At 34.3% G+C, this 17,021-nt stretch overlaps 1 long non-coding RNA gene across 1 annotated transcript in view; it reads left to right on the top strand.

Annotated features, from left to right (window-relative positions):
- LOC134548804 (uncharacterized) overlaps nucleotides 1–13,418 on the top strand; it is a 381,797-nt gene extending 368,379 nt beyond the window's left edge. The window contains exon 6 of the long non-coding RNA XR_010079899.1: nucleotides 13,373–13,418. This is a non-coding gene — a long non-coding RNA (uncharacterized LOC134548804). The remainder of the gene's footprint in view (nucleotides 1–13,372) is intronic.
- Nucleotides 13,419–17,021: the final 3,603 nt, after the last annotated feature.

Raw genomic sequence — 17,021 nt, forward strand, 5'->3', positions numbered from 1 at the left:
CACTACCCCCTTCCTTTTCAAGTTGTTTTAAAAATACCTTCAATAAATTAAATAATGACAGCTACTAGTCAATAGGTAGAAAATAACGTGTAATAGGATATAAAAGCAAATTTATAGAATGTTTTTATAATCTGTAGACTTCTATTCATAAAGTGTAGAAGAATCCAACCTCCTATAGGCAATAAAGCTGTGGCAGATAATTTGAAAGTTTGATCTTTGAAAAAATATATCAATCTTGTTACCTAGTTCAGAGGTTGACTCACTTACTCATTAAAATGGATCTCTTAGAAATCCAGTGATTTTTCAATTTATTGCACAGTGTGCAAATATTCCATATAAATCTTACAGATCACAGTTAATACCTTTTATTTTCATTGGAAATTGGCAGAGAAAACAAAGCAGTCTCAGTTAATCTAATTACAATGTGGTTGAAAAATACATTTCTATTTTAAGACAGAATTAAGATATTTAATATCATTAGCATGCAGTAATCTGAAATCTTTAAACTGGAGGATCAAAACAACTCTTTCAGCTTTCTTTCCATGCCCTGAAATCATTAATGTTTAATTTAAATAACTGGTGGTTTCTAAAACGCAAAATGTTAAGCCCTTATGTAATCCTAATATTTCTTTGATAATTTCTAGTTATGATTTTCTCACTAAGAGATAATTTTGTCACAGTCCAAAAAACAGAAAAACAAACCCAGTTCTTTGGATATCTGTATTTATTGAAAAAGTAAAATTGCCAGCTACATTTCGAAAGAGTCTTAAATCCATAGGAGCTAAGGGATTTGGGAGTTTTATTGTAAACAGGTAACCATTTTTTTCTGGTATCCCCAATTATGCTCAGGCCGAAAGGTGCAACACCTGAAGCCAAATTTCAAATTTGTCAAATTTGTCATCCAAATCAGTTTGTCATCAGCAGACATCAACAAAAGAAGATTGAAATTGATACAGATTTTACATGTACAACTACCTCCTTTTCCACTGTCCCTCCTGATAATTTATGGTCTTATTGATTTGATTTGTCCGTTTTATCATAGTGTTTTGAAAAGTACTATAAACTGTGCTAGAAAATAGAGAATCTGTTGACAAAAAGAATTTTCCTGTGGCCAGATTTTGTCTTTTAAGTATTAATATGAAATAATTTTTTTTTACCAAAGATGGCTCTAAAATACATATAACATGTAAACATATTTTATCTACTTGTATAGAAAATTATTACAATAATGTCTAACTAATTCCTGCAAGTTTTCATCCTTCTATTGTCTCATCTCCTTGATGTTCAGACAAACATTTTGCCAAAGAACACTGACTAAAAGATAAACCCTCTATCAACACCTATACATTGCAATCATCAGCATGGATTTAAGGTCATTAGAAAACAAACATAAATTCACAAGATCAAGGAAACATCACCATTTCATTAAAATCAGTGACTTCTCAGTAAGAGAAAGAAATAACATTGAAGTTACAAATTACTCTACTACGGATGTAAATCTCAAATTATTTGAAACTCTATTGAAATGTTATTGAAGGAAGTAGTACAAGTGCCTTTGTTCAAAACAAGGATTAATTTGAGAAAAACAGAAGGGAATGAAGCTGAACAGCCTTATGCTGCCACATCAGAGTTTTCTTGGGAAGTTTCTTATTTAAATACTAACAAGACCATATGGCTTCCAGATCTTAGTAGAAAGGTTTCAGGCTAAATTTAACACAACACAGGAGATAAACTCACTAGTATTTTAGTCAGATCACATTAAAAATGTAAGAATATAATCTAAAAAACATAATGGAAGCCTACAGGCAATTCTTGTGTAACTTCGTCTACTTGTTGCCTCTTTATTCCATTCACTGAGTAGGTTTCTTTAAAAAATGGTTGTGAGCATTCAGAGCTACCATGCAATTTTTTTATTTTTTTAACCTAATGCAAATATTACGTCAAAAACTGTGATGCCTAAGTGTTAAACAGAAGTTAAGATTAAGAGAAAGGACAAAAAAGAGAGAAAGAGAGAGAGAAGAGAGAGAGAGAAAGAGAGAGAGAAAGAGAGAAAGAGAGAAAGAGAGAAAGAGAGAAAGAGAGAAAGAAAGAAAGAAAGAAAGAGAGAAAGAAAGAAAGAAAGAAAGAAAGAAAGAAAGAAAGAAAGAAAGAAAGAAAGAAAGAGAGAGAGAAAGAGAGAAAGAGAGAAAGAGAGAGAGAGAGAGAGAAAGAGAGAAAGAAAGAAAGAGAGAAAGAAAGAGAGAAAGAAAGAAAGAAAGAAAGAAAGAAAGAAAGAAAGAAAGAAAGAAAGAAAGAAAGAAAGAAAGAAAGAAAGAAAGAAAGAAAGAAAGAAAGAAAGAAAGAAAGAAAGAAAGAAAGAAAGAAAGAAAGAAAGAAAGAAAGAAAGAAAGAAAGAAAGAAAGAAAGAAAGAAAGAAAGAAAGAAAGAAAGAAAGAAAGAAAGAAAGAAAGAAAGAAAGAAAGAAAGAAAGAAAGAAAGAAAGAAAGAAAGAAAGAAAGAAAGAAAGAAAGAAAGAAAGAAAGAGATATATAATGATATATATGACCAAACCTATATATATCATATATAGGTTTGGTCATATATATGTCACAGTCTCTCAAGAAGAATTTTCTACTTTAGAAAGAGACTATTTGTTCTTTCTAATTCAGAGTTGTATAAAAAATTGTCCAAAGTAATTTCAAAATGGGGTTATTGCAACTTTTGCAGTATGTATATATCTTCTATTAATTCTTTTTTTTCCACCCTAGCAGAGAAAAGCTAATATTGCACATATTAGAATGGCAAGTAGTTTGAAATTGAAAATAGCAGATATTTTACTGCTGTGTTTTTTTTTGCAAAGACTCTCACAGCAGCTTCAAAAAAAAACAAGTAACTAATGCAGCTGTTCATGTCTGAGAGGTGAGGAAACCTAATATTCTGAGGTACTTGACTTTGAATACAACAAATTAGTCTGGACGACATAATAAAATCATTATCACCCCTTGAAGTTCAAAGATTAGAGGCTCTAAGCTGTACATAATCAAAGAATATTTTAGTGACAGTTACAATGGCAAATCCTGCTTTAAATTTCAGTTATGTGGTCACTGAAACAGGTTATGTAAGAACAGAAAGTGGTCAGATATATCAGGGTACTCCCTTTGTTCCAAGAAATTTCCTTCATAATCAAGCAAATTACAATTTACAATCGCAAATTACAAATTGCAAATTACATGTTTACAAATTTCAATTACAATTATAAATTGCCTTCCACATACTTGATCAGATATTAAACTGAAGACTAATTGACATGAATGAGCTATAAGGACATATTTCAAAGGTTAAGGCATTATTTTCCAAACATTTTACCTTGCTCCCATAACCACACAACTTAAGTGGTTATGCTTACCTACATAACACAAAATTTTCTAATATTTACACCTTTTTTATCAGTTTTATTTAGTTTTTATTAGTTTTATTAGTTGAGCAATAGAGTCCTGAGTTCAGCTAATATGACTGGAGGCCACAAGATTCTGGGGCCTTTATGACCAGATTGCAACACCCCTTATCTTTGTACACTATTTCTCTTTATACTTAAAAAGTTACATATTATATAATTGTTCTTGAATTTTAGCTAAAGGCCTTCCAAGGTGTAGCAAAGAGAGAAGAGCAAGTTTCCTCAAACTATCCATCTGAAAGCTGAAACATCAGCTTTCCATACACTACATTGGCTTTTCTGTCATCAAAAATGAAGACTGAAATGCAGTTAAATGTGCTGTAGAAGTATTGAAAATAAACCACAAACCCAACTCAACCCAAACCAAACCGAGTTTAAAATTCCTGGATGGGTGGTAGTTGTTATTTGCTTCTGTGACACAATCTTATTTGAATACAAAGCCAAAAAAAGGTAAACTGAGGGGGCCATGAAACATTGCATCTCTTGAGGTAAATTCCAGGAAAGTGCAACTCAGTGTTAAAAGAATTACAAAATCAAGTTTTTTGGAGATCTTTACCTAAACATACATGCATATATATATACATACATATATATATATATATATATATATACATATATATATAAAATGTAACACCTTTTAGGGTAGAATATAAGATTCAGTTATCTGGCAATAAGATTTTCCTAGTAAGAATCTCAAGAAACTATGGAGTTCATAAACTCAATTTTCAAAGCCATACCAAATAAACAAACAGAAACATTAAATCACATAAAGATAATAATTTTTAGTTTTTGCTATTACAAACTGGATGTGCCACAGTATGTGGTAAAAAAGTTATTAAGACTTATATGTTTATTCTGTGAAAAAATAAATTCCCGTTATAAAAAAGCCAGTAAAGTAATAATGCTTTTATGGCAATTTTAGAAGTCACTTATTTTAATATCCTCATTCTGATGTTGAACAAAAGCCCCATCCAAACTCTGCTACACACAGAAGTTCCTATATTTCTGCCCACCCGCTACTGAATTCTGAAGAACTGTGTATAGACCATACTTCCACTTATTTATTGGTTTCTATGTTAGTTTAATTTAATCTTCATTTCTTTGGTAGGCCTTTGATCTCATTATTATCGTCTAACCCCTGTATTTCTTGAAGGCATCTTGATTTTTTGGCATTAAAAATCTCAATGCATTGGTCATCCTAAAGTGTTAATGTGAGGCAAATATACATCTAACTCTGTTACTGCCACAGGGAGATAGAAATTCAATTAATCTTAAAAAATTGGTGATTTCCACATTAAACATTATTTATCTGTTGTTATCTGTTATTTACTTGTTGCTATCAGATACTATTTATCTGATTAATTGTTATCTGCTACTGTCTTAGTTACTGTCTTCTGGCCATAGTTGACAGAGAAAATTTAAAAGCTACAGATGTAAAAGAACAGGGGAAGGACGTGTTTTTTCTTCAAGAAAGCAATCACTGTCACTTTTATTGATAAATCAAAAAGCTTGAAGTATTTTAAAAACATATTTTTTAGTGTAGCTGAGATGTTCTAAAATATTGTTTTTAATGTTTCTTTCAGAAAAAAAAAATTATTAACTTTTGATGTAAAAAGAGGAGTGTCCATAAAATCCAGGCCAGGAAAATAACTGGGACAAAAAACCATGAAAATATGCGATTGCCACATTACTTTTATAGAAGTAGGTAAAAATTAACACCCTTTAATGTGCAAATTCCCCTTTTATTATAAATGATAGTTTGTTTTCATACAAAAACTCAAATCCTGGGAATAGTATCCACTTAATAATTCCAGGATTTTTATGTGTAATGTAAGAGAGTTATAACCAGCTCCTTGTAAATTATTGTGACATAGTTAAGGTAATTAGTAGATTGGCATATTAACTAGGAGATACACCAACATCATTGCCTTCAGCCATTATTGTCTTTAGAATATCTGCTAAAAAAATATAAAATTAAAAATATGTTTACCTTGAACACAAGCAGCTGTTATTCTCTAAGACGTGCTGTAATGACAGAAAAAATAAAACTAGAAGAAATGGCATCAGAACATGGAAATAAGACATCATCATGAGCAATGTCTTTCAAAAATCTAGGAAATGGCATTAAAGTTAGTAGCTAATTTTATCTTTAGTGTCCTACAGACATTTTTGTATAAAATACAATTTTACAGGTGTGCATTAAGCAACTGTTACTTCTTGAGACCTCAAAATCTCTTAATGGAGGTGGAAGTCATGGACACTATCAAATGCTGCATAGAACCTGTATGACTGAATACTCCCCATAAAATCTTTCAGCTGAGGAGCCAAAGATAAATCCATAGATGCCAACTATCCTTACCAAAAATGTCTTTGGTGTTTATTGCTCACATACTTAGGCACCTTGAAGAAACAGTTGATTTGCCATGAAAATGGACCTAAAAGATATTATCTACCAACAGAAAATGAAGTTTTATACATTTAAAGCAGTTAGGACCTAACCTAGAGTTCCTAATTGTTCTGTGCTTAGATAACTTTGTCTACTGCTTATCTTATAGATGAGATTTTAAAAGAAAATAATCAGGTTTTGCCCCCAGTTTCTCAGTGAATTGTTTTTTGGTATTGATACCAACAATATCAAACAAGAAGAAATATACCAAAAACCAGTTTGGCTAGAATGTTCCCCACAAACTGTATTCAATTCTTAAATTTTAAGATATTGGACTCCAAGAAGTCCTCAAAGGTTACTATGAGGATTCCTGTTGTGTATTGCTCAAAATGGATCCCTAACAGCTGTTTATACAGCAAGGATTCTTTGTCATATATATTCTACTATCCTGATTTAAACAAATTTATCATATCTTATCAAAGATATGTCAGTCTAACAGATAATTCTAAGCATTATACTTAGTATAAAAGCAGTTTTTCTCAAGTTCTGTGGTTTTCATGTTTTGTTTCTTTTTCTTAGGACTCAACATATATAAGCCATTTTTACAGATAGGATCCTTCTATATATGCTCTACTTCCTTGACTGACACATCAAGATATGACATGAGATAAATCATTGCATCAGTCTTTTCAGGATAGTATTGTGTGACTTAATGCAGTATGACATGACAATTAAGAACCAGATACAGTGTTTCATAATACCACAAGTCAGTCTGAAGTACAGAAAAAGACAGATCACCTTCAGCCATGATCAGAGAACTATTCTTTAAGAATTAATTAGCCCCAGTCAACAGCCTGTTGAAAAGGTTAGGAAGCAGGAGCCTTTGAAGATATAATTGCATGTGCAAATGTGCAAATAAGCTGCTGCCATGAAGTAATAAAAGGTTCCACAAGGTTTCTCTTTCTCTACAATTAATTTAATGATGAATTCAAAAATTTTGCACATAAATAAAAAACTATTTCTAACATATCCGCTGTCATTCACCTAAAGAAAATCTGTTAATCACAGAAGCACAGAATCATTAGGGTTGGAATTTACCTCCAAGATAATCAAGTCTGATGCTTGATTGATCACCAACTGAGGCACCAAGTGCCATGTCCAGCTCTTTCTTGAACACCTCCAGGGATGGTGGGTCCTCCACTTACCTAGGTAACTGAGGTGTTTAACAATATTTTCCATGATAAAATTCTTCTTGATAAGGTATTTCTGAAGAATAATGAAATTTGCAATTTTAAAATAAATAAATATCCTATTTCCATTCTCACTGTCCATGTTGTTTGGGCTTAAAGCTACAATACCTCAGGTGACCAATGGATCACGCAGAAAACAGCCTGAAGATATATTGTAAAAAGAAAAAAAAAGGAAAAAAAAAAAGAATTGGCCTCTTTAATGACAAAAAAATGCTCTGAAAACAAAAATGAAAAGGAAAGGAGGAAAAAAATCCTGATTACTTCAATTTAATTTGGAGAGGTGTGCTCAGCTACAAAAATGATAGTAAAGAAACAAAAGTGTTTCAGGTAATCTTGAAAATGTTGGAAGATTTCCCTGAAAATTTTCTGTGTGGAGACAACCAAGCTGTAATTCACAGATCGTTTACATGACTTACCAGCTATGTAAATTGAGGCCCCAACCAATCCTGTTCCAGGTTCAACAGCAAGGAACATGCACATAAAAGCAAATCTGTACAAAAAATGTTTGCCTTGCACAGGAGGAAGCTTTCCAGCCGACACATGTCTGTATCTGTTCAACATTTTTCCTGTAATGATTTCTGCAGAAAATCAAGCACTTCTGAGACCTCATTCTGTACAGGGCTTGTTTCTGTCATCAGTGATTTATAGCACAAGACACAGGTTATGAGTATGGGCAAAACATGAAATTAAAGAATTGGGAGAAATGTGTTAGGATAACATTATGGTAAGTTAGGGTTCAGAAAAGGAAACTACAAAAAGAGTTGGGGATACAAAAATTATTAGGGATTTTAGCTCCCCAGAGATGTTGTGCTGGAAAAGGGAAGTAGATGCTGCATAGGGATTTGCAAATTTGCAGAGGAACTAAGCTTCTGTTTCGATGTCTTTGTCATCTGGATATCTCAAAAAAAAATTTGGTAAGTAAAATCCCTAGGAAATTGAAAGTAAAATCAAACATTTTCTGATCCTAATCCAGTTAGAAAAGAGAGTGTTAAAAAGCCTCCCTTATGCCCTGCCAAGGCACACAACCCTCCTGTCCTGCTCCGAGTTGAGGCTGCACATAACCCTACCTTCTCTCCTTTCAAAATTAGAGCTTCCAGCCCTTGAGCTATTTTCCTCTTATCTTCCCCAAATCCACTGAACATGAAACTGAATTTTACCTGCTCTGTTGGGAAGGTTTGAGTGAGCTCTGTCTGATGTCAAGCAGCAATGGAACTGAGTGACTGCAGTAAGTGTGTGATTTGTCTGGTAATGACAATTGTCCGAGATCACCAACCCGGAAATTTTGAAGGCATAGGGAAAGAATACTTCCATCGAAATGTGTCATGAAAAATTCACAAACAATTGACATTGGATAACATTGAATGCTATCCAAGTTTATCTAAAAGAGTACAAATGACATCAATCTAAGCAACTCTGACCAATTGTTATTGAAAAAAAAAAGAGAGAAAATTGTTTTTCAACACCTCTTTTCCTGTTTCTGTTTTGTTAGTGCCAGACAAACCATTCATTTCACCTCAGTGATTCTGGAAATTACAAATGCATAAAATATTTAAACAGAATGGTGTTACCTATTTCCTTTTAATACCAATTTAAAAATTGAGTAAGTTAATAACTGGATTTCTTTTTTTATTTCACTGCAATTGGAAAATCCATAAAGGAATGAGACTGTGGGATTTGATAGCTGAGAGTTTATACTAGCAGGCTTTCTGATCTATGCATTCTTGTCAGCCTGCTTGAAAGAATGCAAGAGAGAATTAATGAAAACATGACATTAGAAAATAACCAGCGAAGATTTCTGTCAGTAGCTCAGTTAAGACTGAGAACAGCAGAAGAATAAATTTGAGAAAAACTTACAGGCAACGTATGAAGTTCAGTGTTCAGATAAAAGTCCAGAGATAATAAGAATGCTCCTGACAGGTTGATGCCTGATAGCTAGAACATTGCAAATAAAGTGCTAAAATGTAGTGCTTTCTTTGTCTGGCATGTGCAGATCACAATAAAAAAAAAAAAAAAAAAAAAAAAAAACCACAAAAAAAAAAAAAATCCACACCCACACACACAAACAAAACCAAAAACAAACAAAAAAGCCCCCAGCAAAACCAAAACCAAACAAAAACCCTAAAAACCCTAAAAATATGTAAGCTTGCAGCTTGTTTCTAACAATAATATGCAAAATGATCCGAAGATAATTGAATCTACGATCCAACTGTAGAAAAACATTCAAAATACTTTCAAGAGAGCACATAAAAAGGATGTTTAAAATCTTCCAGTTGTTTTAACCCTTCATTTTATTTTTCTATAGATTAATTATATCTTAAAACAAGAATTTTTACTTTCTCCCCTGCTTTGAAAACCAAAAACAGTGATGGCATTTTAAAGCTATAAAATTACGCTAAGATGAAGATTCTTTGCATATCATCCTGGTTTTGACAAGTTGCTAGATTTAAATCTGACTATCAAAATGCGGTCCTGGTAAAAGTTGGAAAGAATTAGTGCAATACTTTTATTGGCTAAGAGTTTCCACAGCTACTGATGGAAATAGATGGGAATTTCCGTGAACCAGTGCTACAAGACTCGTGAGGTAATGACTACACTGAGTGAGTCAATTTAAGCTCACTGGTGCTGAATTCCTTTTTCATCTCACTCAACATCACACTTCCAGAATTTGCTTTTAAGAATGCTCATATACCAGACTACTACTGCTTATGACAAATGAAGAGTGCTCTAATCACATTTTTTATGTGGTTAGACTGGTGTTCTTTTCATTTGCCATCAGCAGTAGTTAAAATAAGACTCCAGGTAAAGGTATGTGTGAAAGGTATCTAACAAATTACAAAATAGTACTTAACAGACTCAGTTCACAATGGATGCTGCCATTGGAAGTTTTTAGCATCAGGCACACATATAGAAATATTTACATTTGAAATACATTTCCACACTGTCTGCAGTGGAATAAGAATCTATGTAGGAAATAGATTCAACAACTGTTTCCAGATTTGGACCCCCTTATTTCAAGAAAGACATTGATGTGCAGTGGAATCACTACAGAGAATGACAACAGGTCTGGTGAAGTCCTATGAGGAGCACCTGAGGGATCTGAGGGTGTTTAATCTCGAGAAAAGAAAGCTCAGGAGAGACCTTGTTACTCTCTTTAATAATCTGAAAGGACAGTGGATCCAGGTGGGGATCAGGCTCTGCTCCATGGCAGCGGACAAGAGGTCACCGCCTCAGTTTCATCCAGCAGAGATTTACACTGGACATCAGGAGCAATTTTTTCATGGAAAGGGTTGTAAAGCATTGGAACAGGTTGCCCAGGGAGGTGATGAAGTCAGCATCCTGGAGGTGTTCAAGAAATGACTGGATCTGGTCCCTAGTGCTGTGGTTTAGTTGACATGGGGGTGATCAAAGGTTGAACTTGATCTCAGTAGTTTTACATCCCAACTTAGACGATTCTGTGGTCCCTGGATGCTTTCCACAGGCCTTGCAAAAAATGGATTTTATGATCTGAATGCAGATGAAATTGCTCAGTCTGATGCTGGCACACAAACATGAACACAGCACATGCCAGCTGCAGTGGTGATAACAAAAGAAGCACAAACTACGTGACAGAGTTTTCACACTTATTTACTAACACAGTGACTGCAGCTATTCATCAGAAGGAAGCAATAGGGAAGCAATTACCAAACCAGATATTTCTGATGGAATCCAATATGATTAGAACTATACAGTAATTTTGTGTGACCGTGCCAAGAAAACTATCAGTATTTGAATACTACACAGACAATGCATTTCATACCATAGCAGCAAAGTATTTGTAAAAAGAAAGAAATATTCAAACAATGTCAATGAATCCTATATATCTAAATAATATATATCTATGTAAAGAATTACATAGATTGAAAGAATAATTAGTTTTGTAGTTTTGAAAGGGACTTCTGGAAGCCACCTCCTGCATCCTCCTGCTCAAAGTTTAACTTATACAAACCAAAACATAGATTGTCTTGATTAGCACTAATAAATTTGGAAAATTCCAAGAATGGATACACTCCAACACTCTCTAAACGGTATGTTCCAGTGCTTAGTGGTGCTTTTATAGGATTTTGTTACCTCTGGGTTTCTGTTGCAGCCACTTGTGATAGTTGCATTATATTCTCTCAATGTTCACCTCTAAGAAGAGTCTGATACCATCTCCTCTACCCAAATATTAGACACTGAAACAATGCAAAATAAGTCCCACCCCCAACCCTTCTCTTCTTCAGGCCAACAAAAAAGCTCAGGTCTAGCTTTAGTAACCTTGAGGAATCAAATATAGACTCTGAGCATCTCTGACAGTTCCAAAGATGTCCAACTTTAAAAGGTTTCTTAAATATCTGCTCAAATGTCTATTCCATTTACACAAAACATGAAAAGTGTTTTTAAATGCCCTATGGAAAAACTCAAATTCTATAGGAAAGACCAAAACCTTCTTAATCAATACAGCCTCTGAAAATTGTAGAAAATAACAGAAATGAATTTTCACTGTTCCTGCAAAATACTTTTTCCTGTGCTTTGATATGTATGTTGCCCAAATAGCAGGCAAAACAGACCTCTCTGAAGAAGAGAAAGAAAAATAAATCAACCCAAGCTACTCTTCAGAGAGAGTCAATTTACACCTGTATCAAGTCTCATCTTCATGCACTATCAGAAGTAGAACAAACATTACTAACTTGATTTTTCTCTTTTTTAAATAGTAATAAAAAAAAGGAGTGCAATCTTCTCTAGCTCCCTTCTCCAGACATAGCTAGTTTCTATTCAGAAGCACATCAGCCAAGTTATTTTGCTCTTAAATTCAATTATTCTTTTCTGGCTCTTGCAAATAAACAGTAGTCTACCTGAAATATGAGATTAATAAACATAAATTTGTTTCAATAAACCTCAGTCATGGAAAAGAAGACTCTCAGAATTTCTTTTGTGTTTTCAACAGGTACAGGGTTCATTAATGAAGCTTTACCAGAGAATTCTTTATTTTCCAATAAAGTTACCCTCTACAATCTTAACAGTTTTCAGAATTGGGCATTATTTTGCTGTGGATATAAGTGGCCCAAGGAAAAATCCATATATTACTAAAGGAAGAGTTTGTTGGATGCCTTCAAACAGCTGTTAAAGAAAAAAAATATTGTCCTGTGTCTAAAATACTGAAATACACAGAGCTGCCTTAAAAACACTGTTATGATCTTAAAAATATTTCCAGTGGTGACTGACTAGAGTAAGGTCAAGCATATTAATGTCAGGACTAAATAAAATGGAAACCTCTAATTTATTGTGCTTTTATGGAGTAGCCATCATAATTTAATAGGATGAATACTATCCAAATTTTTCATGTAATGCATAAAAATGTAATTGTTTTGATGAATGTTCTCAAGATATCCATAAGTGTTATTGATTTTGCAGGAGGCATCCTGCAAAAGTGATTTTTCTGGGTCATGCAAAGCAGCTTAATTTACACAAGAACATTTCAGTTTATTTTGTTGAAAAATATTAGAATAAAGACAACCACAAAAACTCAACTAATTTTCCTTATTTACAAATTTAAGTCTAAAAGTCTAAAACCGAAAAAACCTTTTCCATCTGAATTTTGAGAGAACTAAAAAGTCACCAGCTCATATGAAATCAATGAATGGAGTGAAGATGTTCAGCTGAAGTCAATCACACAACAATTCTCTTAGAAGTGATAGTGAGGGGCAATAATATATCTAAATTGTGTTTTGCACATATTTTAATAATTGTCTAAGGTCACTAAATCCCTAACAACAATAACACTTGTTTGTTATTGTCGTGGTTGGGGGGGGGGAGGTGAATTTTTCCAGGGGGATGTGGGCAGTCCAATCAGTGATCAGCTTTTCTGCTGGCACCTGGATTGGTCACTCAGAGGTTTGGACACGCCTCTGAGGACACAAAGAGTTAAAAGCAGGAGTCTGGGGGGCTCGGCCTCTTTTCAGATCCGGGTGTCAGCAGAGAGATGTCTCAGGTCTCCTTCCCCCGCCTGGCCACGAGACTGGATGGGGGAGGGGAAACACGTGGTCGGCTCAGGTAAGCCGGAGCCCCCGGGGGGGGGAGAAGAGAAGGGACAGGACTGGAACTGAGCTGCCCCGTCCAGGATGGAGGGGTGGAAAACTGTGGAAGTGCCTTCTGTGTGTGCTCACCCCCCTCCTCCCCCCCAAACTCCGGGAGAAGGTGCCCAGCCACGTGGGGGTTTGCGGAGCCTGGGAGTGCCTCTGCCTGCAGCACCCTGCTGAGAAAAAACTGTTAACCCTTGCTTGGTAGAAAGAAACTTTTCTTAGACATTGATTCTCATGACTGGTGGTTTTCGAAAAAAAGAGAAGGAAGCGGCCTGGGACTGAGGTGATAAAGCACGATTGGAAAGAACCTGATGGGCAAAGAATGAGAGGAGTAGCCTTTAGAGCTGGACTTTTCTTGCATAATGTCAGCCATGGACTGAACTTGAGTCTCTTTTGAACATAAACTGCATTTTTGGGTGGATACAGCTGCCCCTTGCTTTTGCTACAGTGACTGGCACTTGAAGTGAGTAGCGAGCAGAGAAGAGAGGGGGAGGGTGAGGTGGCGCCCTCTGCCCTCAGGGCAGACCTGCTCCTGGAACCCCAGCCCCTGGGTGAAAAGGGGAGAGCTCGGCATGCAGCATCCTTAAAAAGCCCTGTATGTAGTTTTGGCCTATGAGACAGCGGTGAGAGCGCTGGACATAGGAAAAAGAGAGAGTCACCCTGGCAGACCTCTCTGGGCGGTGCCACGGGTGACATGGGAACACATAAGGGGTGGACCCGTGTTTTCTGAAGAACAGTTTGTGGTGCGAGAGAGACTCCTCTCTCCCTTGCTGAATTGAAGATTAGTTTGTTTTTGAGTGGTAATTCTTTGATCTAAAAGCCAAAGGTTGGTCTGTGAAGAGTGATGGGTGGGGAGGTAGAAACTGGGAGAAGAAATGTTCTAAGAAGTTTTTATTTCTGTCTCTGTGTGTGTTTAAGAGTATTTCTGTCCCTGTTCTTATGTAATTAATAAAGTTTTGGTGGGTTTTTTTTGTTTTCAAGATTTAAGCCTGCTCTGCTCTGTTCCTGATCACATCCCACAGGAGTTGTTAGAGAAAAAACATATATTCATGGGTGCATTAACATCTGGCCAGTGCTAACCCATGACAGTTATCTAAAGCTCTAAGTCATTTTGCAGAATTGTTACCAAGCACAACCCTGTAGAGGACTTGACAAGAGTGGATTGTAAACCCAAATGGGAGATTATATTTATGAAACATCTTATCTAAAAAAAAAAAAAAGCCTTATATTTATTTACTGTGATTTTTAAAAATTTTTTCATTTGTTATTTTCCTTTATTTATTTCCTAAGTAACAAGTTACACATGGGTCATTTGAAGTAGATATTTATTTATGTCCTTATCCCATTAAACAAATGGTAAATATTTACCATTTTTGCTTTTCACCAGGTAATGCTTTGGATACACAAGAATTATTGTATTCTAGTCTTGGGACTTAAATATTATCTCCCTGCTGTCACCAACTATATTTAACTAGCTCAGATTGTTTCAGAAAAATAATTGCTATTCCTAGGTATTAACTTCAGCTTCTAAATCCATTAACATAAAATCACATTGCTAGTCCCAAAGTCAAATGTTTCTGGTATCCTTACAAAAGAGTTTGTACTTTACCCTGATACTGAGTTATACTGTACTATTTAAGAGGATTACAGAAGTAGTTCACATGAGCTCTCTTATGTATCAGGTTATCACCTAGATTTTTTGGGCCTTTTCTTTTTTGTATTCACCATCTGCCTCAGTGTGTCACACCTCTCTGTCAATCTCTAATCCTTCTCCAGAAGCCTTTGCTTCTGCTTTTGGTTTGTTCATTTCCTTCAGTTTACATAAAGTTCCATTGTGGTGATGGCAACTTTGTAAGAGAAAAGTTTTCTTTTTTTGCTATTTATAAACCAGTTTACATAGTAGCCAAAAATGATGGGAAAATTAAAAAATCCAAGCCAAGCAAAAGTAGAAGTGCAGCCACATTTAAAAACTAGCAAGCAAAAAAGCAAGCAATGTCACTAACCCTGTAAACTAGAAAAAGAGAATATTTGCACGTAAATATAAATGACAGGAAGTACCAACCACCTTCAGGATGCAGATCATGGCTCATTCAATTTATGACCATATAATGCTATGATTATGAATCTACTTTTAATATGCCGTTAGTTTTTTTTCTTTATAGTTGAACTCCAAGAATTGTTCTATTTAAATCTTAGTCTTTAAATATTTGTCATGCAATTACTTCCTTGGCTTTCATTAAAAGTGGTCCCAAATTTCCATTTCCATTCTTCAAACTAAGAATGTGAAAACAGATTAGCACTTTTCTAATTCTCACATCTTTCTCATATATACACACATATATAGGTTCGTATCTTTGATTTAGGATGTTATCTCCTCTATTCTTCACAAAAATATCTCCCCTCTCCTCCAAAAACAGTTCTGCCATGCATATATGCTCTTGATTTTTAGATTTTTTTGATGGCACTTTCCGTACAGTAATTTTAACTATATGGTATAAATCCAATTACAGTTCTCCTGGGAAACACTGTTCTCTTTGTGGAGGAGGAAAGTTCATCTTTCTTCATCTTCCACTAGGAAATTAAAAACATACTTTTAAAATAATAATTTTAAAAAGAGTTGTGAAGAAGCCTTCTTCTTTTAGCTGAAGTCATAACAATTATTAGCCACCCAGAATTGCTCTTCAGTCCTGAAGAGATCTTCCATTAGGTTTTTTTCTATTTTTCATATACCTGTATGATGCTGTCTAGATAAAATTATTTGGATGTACATACAGCTTGCTCCTCGAGGTTTATTATTAAAAAAATGTAAAATGTAAATCATGATAGCTGATTAAATTCCTCCATTATTGAAAAGTGGAATTATTAATGAGCACTTTACTTAGACATATTTAAAAATAATTAAGATTCCTTGGGAAATAGGGTAAAACGGCCTTAAGGGGGTCACTTGAATTTGTAAATATTCCATCATGCAGTCTCTTTTGGTCAAAAGACCAGACATGATTGATATCAAAAACAGCACTAGACTTTATATTAAACTCATCAAAGTTAGAAGCTCTTCTTCACTCAAACATTTTGTTCCTGTCTCTACAAATGTCTGCAAGTAGGAATGCATGCCAAGTGAGATATTTTTATTTACCATGGCATAATTTTTGACATTTTACTTTATCAAGATCTGTGTGTCTGTGTTCGAGTGAGTTCCTGATTGATCTAAAGAAAAAGCCTTGAAAAATTAACAAGAACAATTCTCTGTGATTACATACATTGATCCTTAATCCTAGAGTCTTGACCAACACTAGACTTCTGGGTTTAGGAACAGAAAATTTATAAATTAAAGATGAAAACTCTGATGCTCTTTCTTAACCCTACAACACAAGATATTGCTTACAGGAATGCATATGCTGCTTCCACCACAATGTTCATTAGAGGTTGCTATAAACTGTATTTTATTAACCAAAATTACTTTGTATCTAACTTTTAAATGAAGAGCTGTAAAATAACACATTGCTGAGAAATAGCTGAGGAAATAGAAAAGTCATAATTTCATTTTCATATTAGTGAAACAATTATAAATCTTAAAATGTTTAAATTAAAGAGGACATTTTATCTCTGTAATAGATAATAACAATACAAGCCATAATGAATACTATTTTAGCAGAATAGGAAGTGATAAACAAACATTTGATGATGTCTGTTACATAAAATGTTAATCTTCAATACATACCATTTAGGCTTTTCCAGCATTTTGCTAAACATAGCAAAAAAATTTAAGTGTTATGAAATTCTTCATTATCTTAAAAAAATCAAATATTAGAAACTAGGCCTCATTCTGTACAATAAAAGAAGTTTACGTATAT

Source organism: Prinia subflava, chromosome 3 (assembly GCF_021018805.1).
Source record: "Prinia subflava isolate CZ2003 ecotype Zambia chromosome 3, Cam_Psub_1.2, whole genome shotgun sequence".
In the NCBI taxonomy this organism is placed as follows: Eukaryota; Metazoa; Chordata; class Aves; order Passeriformes; family Cisticolidae; genus Prinia; species Prinia subflava.